The sequence below is a fragment of the Rhinopithecus bieti genome, unplaced genomic scaffold, assembly GCF_001698545.2.
Source record: "Rhinopithecus bieti isolate Rb0 unplaced genomic scaffold, ASM169854v2 scaffold_14826, whole genome shotgun sequence".
Taxonomy (NCBI): Eukaryota; Metazoa; Chordata; class Mammalia; order Primates; family Cercopithecidae; genus Rhinopithecus; species Rhinopithecus bieti.
The window spans coordinates 885,414-903,137 of NW_016808328.1; the positions used below are offsets into that span (position 1 = coordinate 885,414).

A 17,724-nucleotide genomic window follows, 5' to 3' on the forward strand; every position below is an offset into this window, starting at 1 on the left:
TTCTACTACCACAAAAAGGGAACATTTAAGTTTCAACTTGGGAAGAAAAGAATCAGAAGAAAAGCTACCTCCATGGAAGACAGAAGAACTGGCCTACTACCGAGGGTCAGCCTGACACAGGTGAGGAAACACTGGTCTTGGAGGTGGAAACCCTGTGTGACCAGGTAACTTTGCCTCTCAGAGATTCAGTTGCCTCCTCTGTAAAGTGGGGGTAATAACATGGCCTCAAATAAACCCAGCAATGATGATAATCCCTGCTAATTTCATTGGACTTATATTTTCAGTGCTTCCCAAACTGTTCCCTTTTTTGGAGACAGAATCTCACTCTGTCATCTAGGCTGGAGTGCAGTGGCACAAACATAGCCTCCACTTGCTGGGCTCAAGAGATCCTCCCTCAGCCTCCCAAGTAGCTGGGACCTCAGACGTGTGCCACAAGGCCTGGCTAATTTTTTTTGTAGAGACAGGGTTTTGCTTGAACTCTTGGGCTCAAGCAATCCACTTGCCTCAGCCTCCCAAAGTGCTGGGATTACAGGTGTGTGCCACTTCTCAAACTTTTCTACCAAACAGAGAAGAGAAAGTATACTCCTAGTGTCCTAGGAGGCATGGCCAAAATCCTACTTAAAAGTGTTAGGGGTTTCTTTGAGGACTTTTATATATTTTAAAAAATGTATTCTACTGCATAGTCTATATTTATTTTAATAGAAAAATGTTTTAAATTGCTTTTGATGTGCCATGTGCTACCCGTTTTACTTTTGCCAGGTTATTTAACTTTTCAGCCAGTTTCTCCAGCTGTGAAATATAGATAATAATGTTCCCACCCCACATGGCAGTCTTGAGAATTTGATGAAATTATACATGTAAAATGCAGGCATAGCAAATGGTCCATGAACGTGAGCTGCTGTTAGGATTAATTTTATTCTCCCATGTTTAATTATTTATTTTGCCCACTCTTTTCTCTCTCATGCATTCATCCAACAAATATTTACTGAGGGCTCACCGTGAGCTAAACAATTTCTGCCACTCCCTGAGGCTTCAGAGAGCTGCCTCCTGTGTATCCTGTAGCTGCCAGTTCCTTCTGCTATCCGGCCCTAGGTTCAGGAATTCTGGTTCATGGTGTGAATAGCACATACATATGTGATGAGGCGAACACCATGTCCAGCACTAGGAAACAACAGCTGCAGGTTTTGCACAGGGACAGCTACAGAAACCATTTGGCTTGGTTTCACTGTCAAAGGGCCTCAGGATGAAATCATTGCTACTACCTGCAGACGAGGTTATGTATCCAGTATACAGACATGAGATGTAAGCATTCACCGTGTAACTTTATCAGGTAATTCACACCCCATAGCTAGACCTCCCAGCCTGTAAAACCCTATGAATATGTGTTTGCAATCTTGTGGAAAGCATAACTATTCACTATACTTTCAGGTACATGTGAAAAGCATTATTGTGTTAAATGTCTGTAACAATGTTTTAGCATTTGTAATAACCATAAGAGCCTTAAGAGTGGCTCAGGGCTTTCTACCTCTGAGAGGCCCCGAGAAGCATTCGACCATGAAGCAGTCATGAAATTGAGGAGCACACACTCCAGTGAGGTGTCTGCGGAATACCCTGTTCAGTTGCTCCCAGCTGAGATCTAGCCCAGAGCCTGACAGTGACTTGTATACATACCAACCGACTCACTAAATGCAGGCCAGTTAAGCACCACGTGCGCTGTGGCCCCTTCACAGTCAAGAATGCCTTTCTAAGGCCTAATCAACCGCAACTCCAGAGCTCCAACAAGCAGATATACACAGCCTCACCTACAGGAGGTCAGAGAAAGCCAACAGCCCTTAGCGACATGTCAGTCAAGGGAGTGGTGGGAACCCAGGCCTCTTAACATCCTTTAGACTAGTTAGTTTGCCCAAGTGCTTTTCTGGTTTTGCTTTTGTTTGTGGTGGTTGGCATTGCTGTGGTTTAATTTTTTCTTCTAAAAAGCAGCTTCCCTCTCTGCCTCAGGAACTCCCAGGCCTCTGAGGCATTGCCTGCAAAGATAGAAGGCTCTCCCTCAGCTGGGTGGGAGTCCGGACTGAAAGCCTGGAGGAACCCTTTGCAAGCTGTACTCCCTTATAAGACACATACTCTTTGCCTGGTGACTCTCTTTTCCTGATTTTGAAGCATTTCTCCAGGACCTACATATGACCCAGAGGCAAGCAGTCACCTCTGTATTGTCAGCCACCCCACAATTAGAGCACGTGGTCACTGACCCAAGAAAGGAATGATAATTCACTAGGTGCTCTGCTTCCATTCCCACCCCGTTTATCTCGTTGACGGATTTCACCAATCCCACCGAGCACGTTTTACAGACGAGAGAGCTGTGGCTCATGGCCGCTTAGGATAGCGTCAGTATTCGAATTTGCCTCTTTCCGAACAAATCAATAAAACACACTCTTTCCCACCACCTGACGATCTGGGTTCTGGAGGTGAGCGCCAGTTCCCTGCCAAGCTTCCCGTTCCTGGACTTTGGCTCACGAGAAGGTTACATTCTTCTGTCCCTTCCCATTGAGCTGGAAACTCTACAACTCGAGGAGACAGCACCTCTGTTCCAGAAGCGGGCTTAGACCAAGAACGCCTCCCCTCATCCCACCTGCTAACTCCACCATCTGCTGCCGCCAGGAAGTCCGAGCCGTTCGGCACGAAGAGGAGAAATTCTGGCAAAGTTACTCCATGTTACTTCCTGCTTTGGTAGAGCCTGGCATCACCTTTAGTAAGGTAGCCCATGCCCCTGTTCTTCTTAGCCTCGATACAAAACTGCAAAGAACATTCTGAGGCAACGGGACCCAGGTTGGCGAGGCTGGTGACAGCAACAAGGAAGGGTATGTATACTAGGGGACATTAGGTGACTTCGCTCTTTCCAGAAAAAACGAAGGTTAAATTCAATTCCCCTTCCTCCCAGTGTTAATCACTACTCACCGGCGGCGTCTCCTCTAAGGCCCACCTATCAAAACCTTCTGAGAAATGACTTGGACTCCGTGCAACCCGGAGGCACAGCCTCCTTCATCCCTTCCCAATTCAGAGCTGCCAAGATGCTGCAGTGTTTTGCTTTCAGAGGTCGCGATTTGATTTGCCAGGCTGCCTGCCAGTCAGAAATTGGCAGCCATTTCTGCGCAGGCGAGTGGCTGCGAGGACGGGGGGGGTGGGCGGACAGCCCCCGGCAATTGGCTGCGCCGCAAAGCTTGCTTGAAGGATAGGGGAGCAACCTGGGTCTAGAGTTTGGCGCTCACCTGGAGCGGGGACCCCCTAGCGGCCACAGGAAGAATGTTGCGGCGACTCCCCTGCCCCCTCTCCCGCTGTCCTAGAGAGCTCAGGTGATTGCTCGCCTCCACCTGCCCGGCAGGCGGGCCTGGTTTTAGCAGCCTACCAGGTGTCCTCCCTTCTTACCCCTATAGCCACCTTCTGGGCTTTGCTCCTGCTGTTCCCCTACCCGACGCTCTCATCAACTATTCAAATCTAAAACGTCCTTGAAGACCCAGCGCTCCCCAAAGCCCTCGCGAGACTTGGGGCCAAACATATCTCTACTTTCCTGCCCTCCTGGAACACCTGTTGGATACCAAGTCTCCCAGCAATACTGAAGGTCCTGAACCGAGCCTAGCGCTTGGTTGTTTCTATAATGTACATAATTATCACAGCTATGATAATTAACATGCGCATGGAGTTTTACAGATGACAAGCTTCTCATCGCTCACACGTTGTCATATACACGCATTTGCTTTCAGATCGTCACAGCCATGAGTGAGACATGAAGCCCGTTTACATACGAAGAAATGTCATTTGGGCCTAGACATCAACAATGAGAAAGAGGCAGTTCTGGTCTCAGATCGCGGGGCAGAGAAAGCTCCTTGGGAACCCAAGACAGGAACAAGCTGGTGCATTGTAGAAACTGCCCGAAGGCCAGCAGGGCTGTTGAGAGAGTTTTCTGGGGGCGTGGTTGGGGCTGCGATCTGAGGAACGGGCCAGGGACAGTTTATAAATAATATATTTGGGGCCCGGCGCAGTGGCTCATGCCTGTAATCTCAGGACTCTGGGAGGCCGGGAGGATCACTTAATCCCAAGAGTTTGAGACCAGCCTGGACAACATAGTGGGAACCCATCTCCACAAGAAAAAATTAAAAATTAGCCAGGCCTGGCGGCGAGCGCCTGTGGTCCCAGCTACTCAGGAGGTTGAGGCGGGAGGATCGCTTGAACCCGGGAAGCCTGGGCAACAGAGCAAGACCCCGTCAAACAAAAACAAAAACAAAAAAACTCGGATTTCACCCTACATTTAAAGGGGAGCCACTGGAGGACTTTAAGCAGGGGAGTGACAAGGTCGCTGTGACCACCCTGCCCTGAAGCATGTGAAGAGGGTCTCCTGGAATACCAAATGGCTGCCCTTGTATAGTCGCCCATGTCAATCTATTTTTTTTTTTTTTTTTTTTTTTTGTGCTATTAGAAACAGGGCTTGGGGCCGCGTGTGGTTTCTCATGCCTGTAATCCCAACACTTTAGAAGGCCGAGGCGGGTGGATCACCTGAGGTCAGCAGTTTGAGACCAGCTGGCCAACATGGTGACACCCTGTCTCTACTAAAAATACAAAAAAATTAGCCTGGCGTGGTGGCGAGAGCCAGTAATCCCAGTTACTCAGGAGGCTGAGGCAAGAGCATCGCTTGAACCTGGAGGGCGGAGGTTGCAGTGAGCCAAGATTGCGCCACTGCACTCCAGCCTGGGCGATAAAGCGAGACTCTGTCTCAAAAAAAAAAAGAAACTGGGTTTGGATGAATGTTAATTCTCTTAGGTATATTCCCTGAAGCAGGATTTTTGAGTGAGCAAAATTCTAAGGCTTTTGGTTTATCACAAGATTTTTGAGGCATGGCCTAGATAAATCTCTTATTAGTTCCCCACCCCGCCACAGGTCCGGATGTAATTAACCTAAACCCTAAAATTCGGCCGGCTTCTCTGCGGACTTTGAAACGCCTCTAATGATTGGTCAATAACTTTTCACGTTAAAGAAACAGAGGATGCCATTGGCTAGAGTTACCTCCGGGACGGCGGAAGGTGGACTTGCGAATGTTAGGCCTGTGGTTGCCATAGCGACCGGGAGGTTGGGCTGGCCAGATTCAGCCGCCGGGACCGGACCAGGTAGGAGGCAGTTTCGGCGGGGGGACAGTTTCTTGAGGTCGTGGGGAAGAGGACACGGCGCACCATGTCCTCCGCGTGGGACGCCCACGGAGATCCCCCGGCCTCCGGGTTTTGCGTATATTCCAGGGCCGAGCTAGGTGGAGCCCAGAGGCGGGAAGAAGCCACCATGGTAAGTTGCGCCTGCTTCGGGGCGTGTCCTCGGTGTATCCACCCGAAAAGTGGTGACAGCTGGTTGCCCTGCTCACCGACCTCCCTGCGAGAGGCGTGGGCGTCGGACCCTTCTGGCTCACCTACCGCGAGGTGCGTCCAAAAAAAAAAGTTGGGAGGCTTCAGTGCCTGGCCAGTGGTGGACGCCAAAGACCATGATCTCTTACTCATAGGTCCCCCTTTGGCGGACCTTCTTGCGTCCACCCACTGCCAGGCACTGAAGCCTCCCACTTTTGCGCACTCGCGGAGGCTGAGCCAGAAGGGTCGGACGCCCACGCTCTCCGCAGGAGGTCGTGGAGAGGCAAGCCCCAGCTGTCACCACTTTTCGGGTGGAACCACCCGAGGACACGCCCGAAGCCGCGCACTACCATGGTGGCTTCCTTACCGCCCTCAGGCTCCACCTAGCTCGGCCCTGGAATTCCAAAGCACCCCAGCTCAGGGGGGGTGTCCCCCAGCAAACGACTTCCCTGCTCTGGGCCTCGATTTATCCATCTGTAAAATAAAAGGGTGAGATTGGAACCTGGTGGTTACTAGCGCGCCGCTAAATTTCCTTCCAGCTCCCTGACACACTTTCTCAGCCAACGAAGACTATCGAATGGGTTATTTACCTGAGAGTGCTTTGAAAAAGTGTAAACTGCTTTCAAGATGCTTATAACTGAGTAGATAAAAATCCCTACGGTTGAAACTACTCAGGACATCCAAAAAAATTCCATCTAAAGTATACATAGTTTAGTACATGTTTGTATACCCTGTACAGTAACATGTATAATGTAAACTATGTGATAATACTTAGCATATATAACTGTTTTAAAAACATAAAAGATGATAAAATGAAACTGTGCCTATAGTTGTGACCATGTGAGCTGTCCTTATGGAATCTAACGCCTGCAGGAAAGATATTATGAGCACATCTATACACACAATTGCCAAAAAGGGTCTACTTCTAGTATTCATTCATTCATTCATTCCACAAATATTTATGGAGAAAATACTATTTTTAAAAAGTCTCATTACTATTATTATTATTTTGTACAGACAGGACCTCACTATGTTGCCCAGGCTAGCCTTGAACTCCTGTCTCAAGCCATCCTTCCCCCTCAGCCTCTCAAAGTGCTGGGATTACAGGTGTGAGCCACCATGCCCAGCCAATGGAGCAAATACTATATGCCAGGAAATAGACTGAAGATTCAGAGATGAACTTTCTTTTGGGGAAGATCATAAATAAAGTAATAAACATACAATATAATGTTGGGTAGTGAAAAGTGCTTTGAAAAAGCAGAGTAGGGCTAGAGAGAGATTGGTTAGTGCTTCTTAGGAGAGGGTGGTCAGGGAAGTCATCCCTAAGAAGGTTTGAACAGAGAGTCTCATGAATTTGGCGACAGGACCGCAGGATGATGCCCCGGTACGGTGAAGAAAGGAGCTCCCCGTGCAACACGGAGGTATATGGCAAAAGCCAAGGAAGTCCCATGTGGAGAAGAAGATTAGTCTTTAGGTGGTGAGGCATGACAACTGCCTTCAAATTCTTACAGACTAGTCATATAGAACAGTGGCTTTCAAACAGTTTGACTGTGACTCATGGTAAATGCATTTTATATTGTGATCCAGTGCGCACACACGCATATGACAAACTAAAACTTCACAAAAGACTACAGACTCTGACTTGCATTTTGAAAATCACCAATGTGGAAGAGAAATGAGACTTATTTTGAGTTGATTCCAAGGGTGGGAATCAGGACAGGTAGAAAAAAAAAAAAACAGAGAATCAGCTTTGATTCAGGAAGGAACTTTCTAGCAATTAGAACTGCCCAACAGTGAACTTCCCCAGGAGTTTTAAACTGTGTTCTGATGAAACCTAGCATTCTGTGAATATTCAAGAGAGTCAAATATTTGCCCCCCACCCAGCCATCCCTTATTTGCTTCATATTTTGAAAACTGTATATAATATTCTAACTTCAGAAACCCAACCAGGTCAGGCACTGTGGCTCACTGTAATCCCAGTGCTTTGGGAAGCTGAGGTGAGAAGATCACTCAAGGCTAGGATTTTGAGACCAGCCTGGGCAGCACAGTGAGAAATTGTCTCTACGAAAAATTTTAAAACTAGCCAGGTGTGGTGGCAGGTGTCTGTAGTCTTCCAGCTACTCTGGAGGCTGCGGTGGGAGGATCACTTGAGCCCAGGAGTTTGAGATTGCAGTAAGCTATGATTGCATCACTGCACTCTAGCAACTGGACGACACAGCAAGATCCTATTTCTAAAAATAATAACAGCAAACCAATCATACCCACTTGGGTACTAAACGTCAAAATTTAGCAAGTTAATATTTAGTGTGTGCTGCCTGAGAGATTATTAGAGGTTAAGGAGTGAGTAGAAATCAGACTTCCTGAGTTCAAAGCCTGATTCCACCTTTCTTCTAATGTGGCCTTGGGCAAGTCACTTAATCCCCCACCAAACTTCAGTTTTCTCATCTGTGAAAAATGGGGATTATACCTCACTGGATTGTTGTAAAAATTGCATGAGGTATTCCATAGAAGACATTTAGGACTGTACAGGCTCAATAAATGATAGCTATTATTTTAAGTTGTTAATTTGATATCCCTGTGCATATATTAAAACCCTACATTAATACAAGCCTGCTGCAGGACAGGCAGTATTAACCACTTCATATGGATCAGTCTGAGAGGAAGGTACTGTTATCACTCCCAGTTTATGGAGGAGGAAATGGGCTCAGAAGGTTAAGTGACTCATCCAGAATCAGAGCTAAATGGCAGAGCATAATCTTGAACTCAGGACTGGATACTCTGGACTGCTGCACTGGCCCCCACCTAGGAATTGCTTAAACATATGTTGTTGATTCAGAAGGTGGTATATCTTCACTGCTCTTTCTTAGATTCTAGGCCCATGCCATCCTGTCATGAACAGTTATACAAGCAAGTGGACCAGTGAGACACATTTGGGCAGTGCTCTGCTCACGTCTGGCCTGCACCTGCTCTCATCCTGCCTTCACAGGTATGCAGTGAGAAGACTGGAATAGTGTAGTCTTTTGGTGGTAGGATTGGGGATTGTTTTTTATTTGTCTGTTTGTTTGTTTTGAGATGGAGTCTCACTCTGTTGCCCAGGCTGGAGTGCGGTGGTGCGGTGTTGGCTCACTGCGACCTTCACCTCCTGGGTTCAAGCGATTCTCCTGCCTCAGCCTCCTGAGTAGCTGGGACTACAGGCGCACGCCACCATGTCTGGCTAATTTTTGTATTTTTGGTAGACACGGGGTTTCACCGTGTTAGCCAGGATGGTCTCGATCTCCTGACCTCATGATCCACCCGCCTCGGCCTCCCAAAGTGCTGGCATTACAGGTGTGAGCTGCCACGCCCAGCCATGGATTGGGGATTGTTTAAAATTTTTTTGTAGCTTATCATATTTTCTTAAATGTTGACAGTGTACATACATTATTATTACAGTAGTCCTCCTTTATTCAAGGGGTATATGTTCCAAGACTACCAGTAGATGCCAGTGAAACAATGGATAATACCCAAACTGATTACTGTCAATCAGACTATTTCCGTTCATATCTTCCACTCACAAATTTAATGCTCTTTCCATCTTGAGTAAGCACTTATCATGCTCTGTGGCTACTTACAGTCTGAGGTGAAGCACCAAAACTAGCACCAATTTTTTTCCCCTTTGAAATTTCATGGATAAAAGTTTTGTTCTTACTGTAGATCTTAGCAGCCTCAGAATACAGTTTTTTCTTGCCTTATTAAGTCAAGAACTTTCACCTTTTCACTTAAAGGAGGCACTTTACAGCTTCTCTTTGACATGTCCAAAGTGCTGGCGTCAGTACTCTTGTGCTTTGGGGCCATTATTAAGTAAAGTAAGAGTTACTTGAACACAAGCACTGAGACAACGTGTCAGTGGATCTGACAATCGTGATGGCTACTAAGTGACTAATGGTGGAGTAGCAAATACAGCTTGAATGTGCTGGACAAGGATGATTCACATCCCAGGTGGGGTGGAGTCAGACGATACGAGATTTCATCACATGCCTCAGAATGGTGCATAATTTAAAGCTGATGAATTATTTATTTCTGGAATTTTCCATTTAGTATTTTCAAACCACAATTGACCATGGGTAACTGAAACTGGAAAATGAAGCTACAGACAAGGTGGACTACTGTATAACAGGAAGCTTACTATTTTTCTAATCACTCATAATTCAGGAACACTAATGCATTTTTTAATAACAGCTTTATTAAAGCTAGGGCAGTAGATGGTTCTTACTAAAATGGTATAGCATTGAGGAGTGGTAAATGAATAGTGGCTGCTTTGGTTATTTTTTGAGACAGGGTCTCACTTTGTCACCCAAGCTGAAGAGCAGTGGCACGAACATAGCTCACTGCAGCCTTGACCTCTTGGGCTCAAGTGATCCTCCTGCCCCAGCCCCTAAGGTAGCTGGGACTACAGGCGCATGCCACCATGCCTGGTTAATTATTATATTTTTTGTGGAGACAGAGTTTCACCATGTTGCCCAGGCTGGTCATGAGCTCAAGCTGTCCCCCAACCTCGGCCTCCCAAAGTGCTGGGATTACAGGAGTGACCCAGCGCACCCAGCCCTAGGGGCTGCTTTTATAGACACTAAAAGACCTTGTTAAGCTGGATTGGTGATTGTACTTTGATCATTTTTTATTTGTTTCTGTTGTTTTGAATCTCTTAATTTCTTGAAGAATGTTGTCAATAATTCTATTAAATATCAAATTTTTGGTATAGATTGTCCACCAAAAAAAGTTGAGAATTGCTGCTGTGAGGATTACAGAATAAAGTAAGGAAAAATACTGTGGGGAAAAGGACTAGTAGAGCATCAAATCATTTATTCAATCCTTTACTCATTAGTATATATAAATGGTATAAGTTCCTTAGGGAAAAACATGGGCAAAATGAAACCCAAGTCTGCTAATGAAAAATAAATGCTATGGAAATTACATTGTGCCTTTGCTATTAACAACTAAAAAGTAGTTAAATATGTTAAACAACTCACAATGGACAACAGGCAGTTATAATAATCCCTGAAGGAAGAAAACAAGGTGAGTCCAACAATTGCCCCATTTAGTACTGGGGTCAGTTTTAGGTCATATTATAGGAAATCCAAATGAATTCTAGATTTCTGAGTTGAGAAGATAAAATAAGAATTCAGAGAGGCCAAAAGGCTAGAATTTATAGGGAGACCCCTAAAGGAAGGAGCTGCACCAAAAATGTTCAGAAACCTGAAAGAGAGGTCTCCTTACGTTTTTGGCTGAGCAGTAATCTGCACATGCATGAGAAGAAACTAAGATTGGGGAAGTACCCACCAAAAGACCATAGGCTGAACAATTTCTGGGGCTTAAACAGATCTGGGAATATTTCATGTTACCATAAACCAGAATGGAGAGACATGGTATTAGATAGGAATTGGGTAGAGTTCACAGAAAGGTTATGCCTTAGTAGTGGGGATAAATTATTTCCAGAGTAAAAGCTGCTCTGGACTTGCCGTAACACAGTTTGAAAGCTTGAAAGGGTCAGATGGATCTACAAGTTACTGAAAAGTGTTCCACATCCTTTACAGGAATATATAAAAACCCAGCACTCAGCAATGTAAAATTCAAAATGTCCAATATCTAATACAAAATTACCAGACATGAAAAGATACAGGAAATTATGACTCATATCTGAGAGGAAAATCAACCATAGGAACAGACTTAAAAATGACAGATTATATAATTAGTATAAAGAAACCTTAAAGCAGCTATTATGAATTTTACAAATATGCCCAAGGATGTAAAGGAAACTGAACACAATAAGGCTAGAAATGGAAGACATAGAAAAAGAGCCCAAATGTAACCTCTAGAAAGAAAAAATACAATATTTGAAATAAGAATACAATAGATGGGATTTGCAGCTGAGTAGAGACTTCAGAAGATCAGTGAACTTGGCTGGGCGCGGTGGCTCATGCTTATAATCCCAGCACTTTGGGAGGCTGAGGCAGGTAGATCACAAGCTCAGGAGTTCAAGACCAACCTGGCCAAGATGGTGAAGCCCTGTCTCTGCTAAAAATACAAAAATTAGCCAGGCATGGTGGCAGGCACTTGTACCCAGATACTCAGGAGGCTGACACAGAGAATTGCTTGAAGCTGGGAGGCAGAGGTTGCAGTGAGCCAAGACTGCACCACTGCAATCCAGTCTGGGTGACAGAGCGAGACTCCATAAAAAAAAAAAAAAAAAAATCAGTGAACTTGAAGACATGACAATATAGACTACCCAAATGAAGGGCAGAGAGAAAAGAGACTAAAAAATAATAAACAGAATATCAATAATCTTTGAGAAAATATATCTAATATAACTGTAGCCCCAGGAAAGAAGGGAGCAGAGGTAGAAAAAATATTTGAAAAAATAATGACTGAATATTTTCCAAATTTGATGAAAACTCTAGCCAGCAGATTAAAAAAGTTCATTAAAACCAAACCCAAACATTAAAGACATAAAGAAAATTATGCCAAGGTACCATAAAAATAAAACTGCTGAGAGGCACATAGAGTTGTCAAATTAATAGAAATAGAAAATACAATAGCGGTTGCAAGGGGTTGCAGGGAAAAAGGAATGGGGAAATACCGAAGAAACACCATATTGTAGGAAATACTGGGGAAGTACCATATTAGTTAATGGGTATAGCATTTCAGTTTTTCAAAATGAAAAGATTTACAGAGACGGATAGTGGTGATGGTTGCACAACATTATAAATTTGAATTCCACTGAGCTGTACACTTAGAAATGCTTGAGATGATGGCTGGGCGCGGTGGCTCAAGCCTGTAATCCCAGCACTTTGGGAGGCCGAGATGGGTGGATCACAAGGTCAGGAGATCGAGACCATCCTGGCTAACACGGTGAAACCCTGTCTCTACTAAAAAATGCAAAAAACTAGCCGGGCGAGGTGGCGGGCGCCTGTAGTCCCAGCTACTCGGGAGGCTGAGGCAGGAGAATGGCGTAAACCCAGGAGGCGGAGCTTGCAGTGAGCTGAGATCTGGCCACTGCACTCCAGTCTGGGCGACAGAGCGAGACTCCGTCTCAAAAAAAAAAAAAAAAAAAAGAAATGCTTGAGATGGCAAATTTTTATGTTATATGTTTTACCATAATAAAAAATTGGGAAAAATCAAATTGCTGAATGAAAGTAATACACAGAAAAGCTTAAAATTAGATGGATAAAAGAAGAATTATTACTTACAGAGGAATCAAAATAAGAATTACAGTGGACTTCTCATCAGAAACTATGCATGTCAGAAGACAATGGAATAATATAAAAGTTCTTGGGAGAGGTAGGAAAAAAAAAAAAAAAAAAAAACTATGAACCTATAATTCTATACCCAGTGAGAATAACTTTCAAAAATAAAAGAAAAATAAAGACCATTTCAGACAGACACAAACCTAGAGAATGCATTATCAGAAGACCTGCACTACATGAAAAGTTAAAAGAATTTCTGTAGATAGAAGGACTATGACACTAGAAAGAATCTTGAATTTACACAAAGAATTGAAAAGCACTGGAGGCCAGGCGCGGTGGCTCACGCCTGTAATCCCAGCACTTTGGGAGGCCGAGGCGGGCAGATCACAAGGTCAGGAGATCAAGACCATCCTGGCTAACAGGGTGAAACCCCATCTCTACTAAAAATACAAAAAAGCCGGGCGTGGTGGCGGGGGCCTGTAGTCCTAGCTACTTGGGAGGCTGAGGCAGGAGAATGGCGTGAACCCGGGAGGCGGAGCTTGCAGTGAGCCGAGATCGTGCCACTGCACTCCAGCCTGGGCAGCACAGCGAGGCTCCGTCTCAAAAAAAAAAAAAGAAAAGCACTGGAAATGATAAAGTTAAAATATATTTTTTTCTTATTTTAATTTCTTTAAGAGATAATTGAGTGTTTAAAAACAATATAAAATTAATAATATATGTAGAAGTAAAATGCATACAAAAGTAACAGAAAAGATGGAAGGTAGGAAATGGAAGTGTATTGTAAAGTTCTTACATTATATGTGAAGTAGCGTACTATTATTTGACTGTGATAAATTAAAGATGTATACTGTAAACCTTAAATCAATCACTATACATAATTATAGCTAATAAGTCAGAAATGAAGATAAAATGGGATCATAAGAAATATGCACTTAATCTCAAAGGATCCAAGAAGAAAGAAACAAGGGCCCATATAACAAGTAGGAAATTGATAGGTTTAAGCCCAACTATCAAGTGCTACATTAAATGTAAAAGTTCTAAACACTCCAATCAAAAGGCAGAGTTTGATTAGATTAAAAACCAGGACCTAAGATATGTTGTCTTTAAAAAACCATCTTTAAATATAAAGACACATTCCTTCCAGCAGAAGTGTGAAGAAAACTCAATAATTAAATATAAAGACACAAGCAGGTTAAAAGTAAAAGGACAGAAAAAATATAGTGTGCTAATAGTAATCAAAAGAAAGCTGGAATGGCCGTGTTAATATCAGAAAAACAGACTTTAGAATAAGGAATATTACCAGGGATAAAGCAGGGTATTTCATAATGATAAAGGGGTCAATTCACCAAAAAGATAAAAATTATAAATATTCATGCACCTGGTAATAATGCTTCAAAATACACAACAACAATCAACAAAGCTTAAAAGAGAAATAAATTCACAATAATATAATATGGGAATTTCAACATTTCTCTCTTAGTATTGATAGAATGAATAAATTGGAAATCAGTAAGGATGTAAAAGACTTGAACAAACTATCAGCCAGTTCTACCTAACTGACATTTATAAAAACCCCCATTCAACAACAAAAGGAAAATTCAAATCAACAACAAAAAGATAACTAGGGAATCCCCCTGACTACTTGGAAATTAAACATCAGACTTCCAAGTAAGCCATGTATAAAAAAGAAATTACAATGAAAAAAAGAAAGATATTTTAAACGGAAAGAAAAATGAAAACACAACATGTTAAAATATATGAGATGCCACTAAAATGGTGCTTACAGGAACATTTAAGATATTAGATACATGTATTAAGAAAGAAGGCGGTACTGGGTGCGGTGGCTCATGTCACCTGTAATCCCAGCAATTTGAGAGGCCATGGTGGGCAGTTCACTTGAGGTCAGGAGTTCAAGACCAGCCTGGCAAACATGGTGAAACCCTATCTCTACTAAAAATACAAAAAATTAGCTGGATGTGGTGGCGAAAGCCTGTAATCCCAGCTACTGGGGAGGCTGAGGCAGGTTCACTTGAACCTGGGAGTTGGAGGTTGCAGTGAGCCGAGATTGTGCCATTGTACCCCAGCCTGGGCAACAAGAGTAAAACTCCATCTCAAAAATAATAATAATAATAATAATAATAATAATAATAATAATAATAAAGGATCTAAATTCAATTATTGAAGCTTCCACCTAAAAAGCTAGAAAGAGAAGAACAAATGAAACCCAATGTAAGCAGGAAGAAAGAAAAGATAATCATAGAGGTCAATGAAATAGAAAATTTAGAAAACAGTAGAAAATATCAATAAAACCACATGCTGTTTTCTTTTAAAAAAATCAATACATTGGTAAACTTCTAGCCAGACTTGACAAAAATATGTAAAACACAAATGACCAATATCAGGAATGAAGTAGGGACATTACTACAGGATCTGCAGATATTGAAAGGATGATAAATAACTTTATGCCAGTAAGTTTCATGACAGATGAAATGGAAAAATTTTCTTGAAATATACAAATTACCAAAGCTCAGTTAAGAAGAAATAGATAATCTGAAGAGCCTATATCTATTAAGTTAATGAACTTTGTCATTAAAAATCTTCCCACAAAGAAAACTCCAGGCCCAGACGGCTTCACTTGTAAATTTAAGGAAGAACTAACACCAATTTTATACAAACTGTGCCAGAAATTAAAAGAGAAAAAAAACACCTTCCAACTCATTTCATGAAGCAAGCATTACCCTGATGCCCAAATCAAAGACATTTTTAAAGTGAAAAAGAAAGCTACAGATTAATAGCCCTCGTGAACACAGATGTGAAGGGGTGGCCTGCCCTTCCACACCTGTGGGCGTTTCTCGTTAGGTGGAAGACTTGAGAAAAGAAATGAGACACAGAGACAAAGTATAGAGAAAGAAAAAGTGGGCCCAGGGGACCAGCGCTCAGCATACAGAGGACCTCCACGCTGGCACCAGTCTCTGAGTTCACTTAGTATTTATTGATAATTATCTTTACCATCTTAAAGAAAAGGAAGTGGCAGGATAACAGGATCATTATAGGGAGAAAGTCAGCAGTAAGACATATGAATAAAGTTCTCTGTGACATGAATAAGTTTAAGGAAAAGTGCTGTGCCTTGATATGCTTATGTAAACATTTCCATAAACCTTTTAGTGCATAAAGAGCAGCATTGCACTAGCAAGTCCCGCCTTTCTCCCTAAGGCGGTTTTCTCCTTTCTCAGTAAACAGAACATACAATCGGGTTTTATACCGAGATGTTCCATTATGGCCCAGGGACGGGCAGGAGACAGATGCTTTTCTCTATCTCAACTGCCAACAACCGCCAAGAGGCCTTCTTTCCTCTTATACTAGTCCTCCTCAGCACAGACCCTTCACGGATGTCAGGCTGGGGGACGATCAGGTCTTTCCCTTCCCATGAGGCCATATTTCAGACCATCACATGGGGAGAAACCTTGGACAATGCGTAGCTTTCCTAGGCAGAGGTCCCTGTGACCTTTGGCAGTGTGCGTGTCCCTGGGTACTTGAGATTAAGAGAATGGTGATGACTTTTAACCAGCAAGCTGCCTTCAGGCACTTGTTTAACAAAGCACACCCTGCACAGCCCAAAATCCTTTAAACCTTGAGTCACTACAGCACATTCTCTTGCAAGGACAAGGTTGGGGGTAGGGCACAGATTAACAGCATCTCAAATACAGAACAAAATGGAGTCTCTTATGTCTACTTCTTTCTATATAGACACAGTAACAGTCTGATCTTTCTTTCTTTTCCCCACACAGATGCAAAAATCCTTAACAGAATTTTAGCAAATTGAATCCTTCAGTATATAAAATATATGATAATATCTTATGACCAGGTAGCATTTATTCCAGGAACACTAGGTTGTTTTAACATTTGAAAATCAATCAATGTAATTCAATTAATATATTCACAAAGAACGATTATATGATCATCTCCATAGATGCAGAAAAAGTATTTGATAAAATTGATCACCTAGTCCTGTTAAAAACTCTTAGGAAACTAAGATGAGAAGTGATAACAAGGTTTTATTTAAAAAAAACCTACAGTTAACATTGTACTTAATGCCGAAAGACTGAATGCTTTCCCATTCAAGCCAGTAACAAGACAAAGATGTCCACTGTTGTCACTTCTGTTCAACATTGTACTGGATGCCCTAGTCATTGCAATATTACAATAAAAAGAAATAATAGGCATACAAATTAGAAACGAAGAAATAAAACATTTTATTCATATATGACATGATTATATATGTAGAAATTCCTAATTGACAAAAAAGCTACTAGAACTAAAAAAAAAGTTTAGCAAGGTTGCAGGATACAGTATCAATATATAAAAACTACTTAAATTTCTGTACACCAGCAATAAACAGAAATTTAAAAAATTTTAAGACCATTTTTATGACATAAAAATATGAAATACTTAGGAATCAGTTTAAGAAAATATGTGTAATATTTGTACACTGATTAACTGTAAAATATTACTGAGAAATTAAATAATATCTAAATAAATGGAGAGTGTACCATATCAATGGAATATAACACTCAACAAAGTTAAGATGTAAATTCTCCCTCCCTAAATTGTTCTATAGATTCAATGCAATCTCAATGAAAATCCAGGGAGTGTTTTTTTTGTTTGTTTGTTTTTTTGTTTTTTTTAGCAGAAATTGACCTGTAAGTTATATGGTAATTCAAAGGGGCTAGCACAAGAGCTAATATAGTCAAAATAATTTTGAAAAATAAGACAAAGTTGGAACTACCTGATTTTAAAACTTATTCTAAAGCAAGATAGTGTGCTGTTGGTATACGGATGTACACACAGTTCAAAAGAACAGAATAGAGAATCTAGAAATAGCACTATATATATCTAAATAAACACATACACACACAGTAGATTTTTGATTAATGTGCCAAGATGATTCAGTGAAAAAAGGATATTCTTTTTAGCAGATGGTGCTGGATTAATTGAATCTCCAAATGTAATAAAATGAACCTGACCCTTACCTTAATACTGTATACAAAATTTAATTCAAAATGGATCCTAGGCCTAAATGTAAGAGCTAAAACTATAAAACTTCTAAAAGAAAATGTAGGAGAAAA

The 17,724-nt window shown here is 42.1% G+C and overlaps 2 protein-coding genes across 6 annotated transcripts in view; one reads left to right on the forward strand and one right to left on the reverse strand.

Moving 5' to 3' along the window:
- NIPAL3 (NIPA like domain containing 3) overlaps positions 1–5,335 on the reverse strand; it is a 58,931-nt gene extending 53,596 nt beyond the window's left edge. For 3 of the 5 annotated variants that reach the window (XM_017886484.1, XM_017886487.1, XM_017886488.1), the window contains exon 1: positions 2,953–3,105. The gene's annotated coding sequence lies outside the window, so the exon portion shown is untranslated. Of the gene's footprint in view, positions 1–2,952; positions 3,106–3,263; positions 3,281–5,052 lie in introns of those variants that run through there. The other 2 variants (XM_017886485.1, XM_017886486.1) reach the window with 2 other exon arrangements.
- STPG1 (sperm tail PG-rich repeat containing 1) overlaps positions 5,065–17,724 on the forward strand; it is a 64,621-nt gene continuing 51,961 nt past the window's right edge. The window contains exons 1-2 of the mRNA XM_017886454.1: positions 5,065–5,153; positions 8,246–8,364. The gene's annotated coding sequence lies outside the window, so the exon portion shown is untranslated. The remainder of the gene's footprint in view (positions 5,154–8,245; positions 8,365–17,724) is intronic.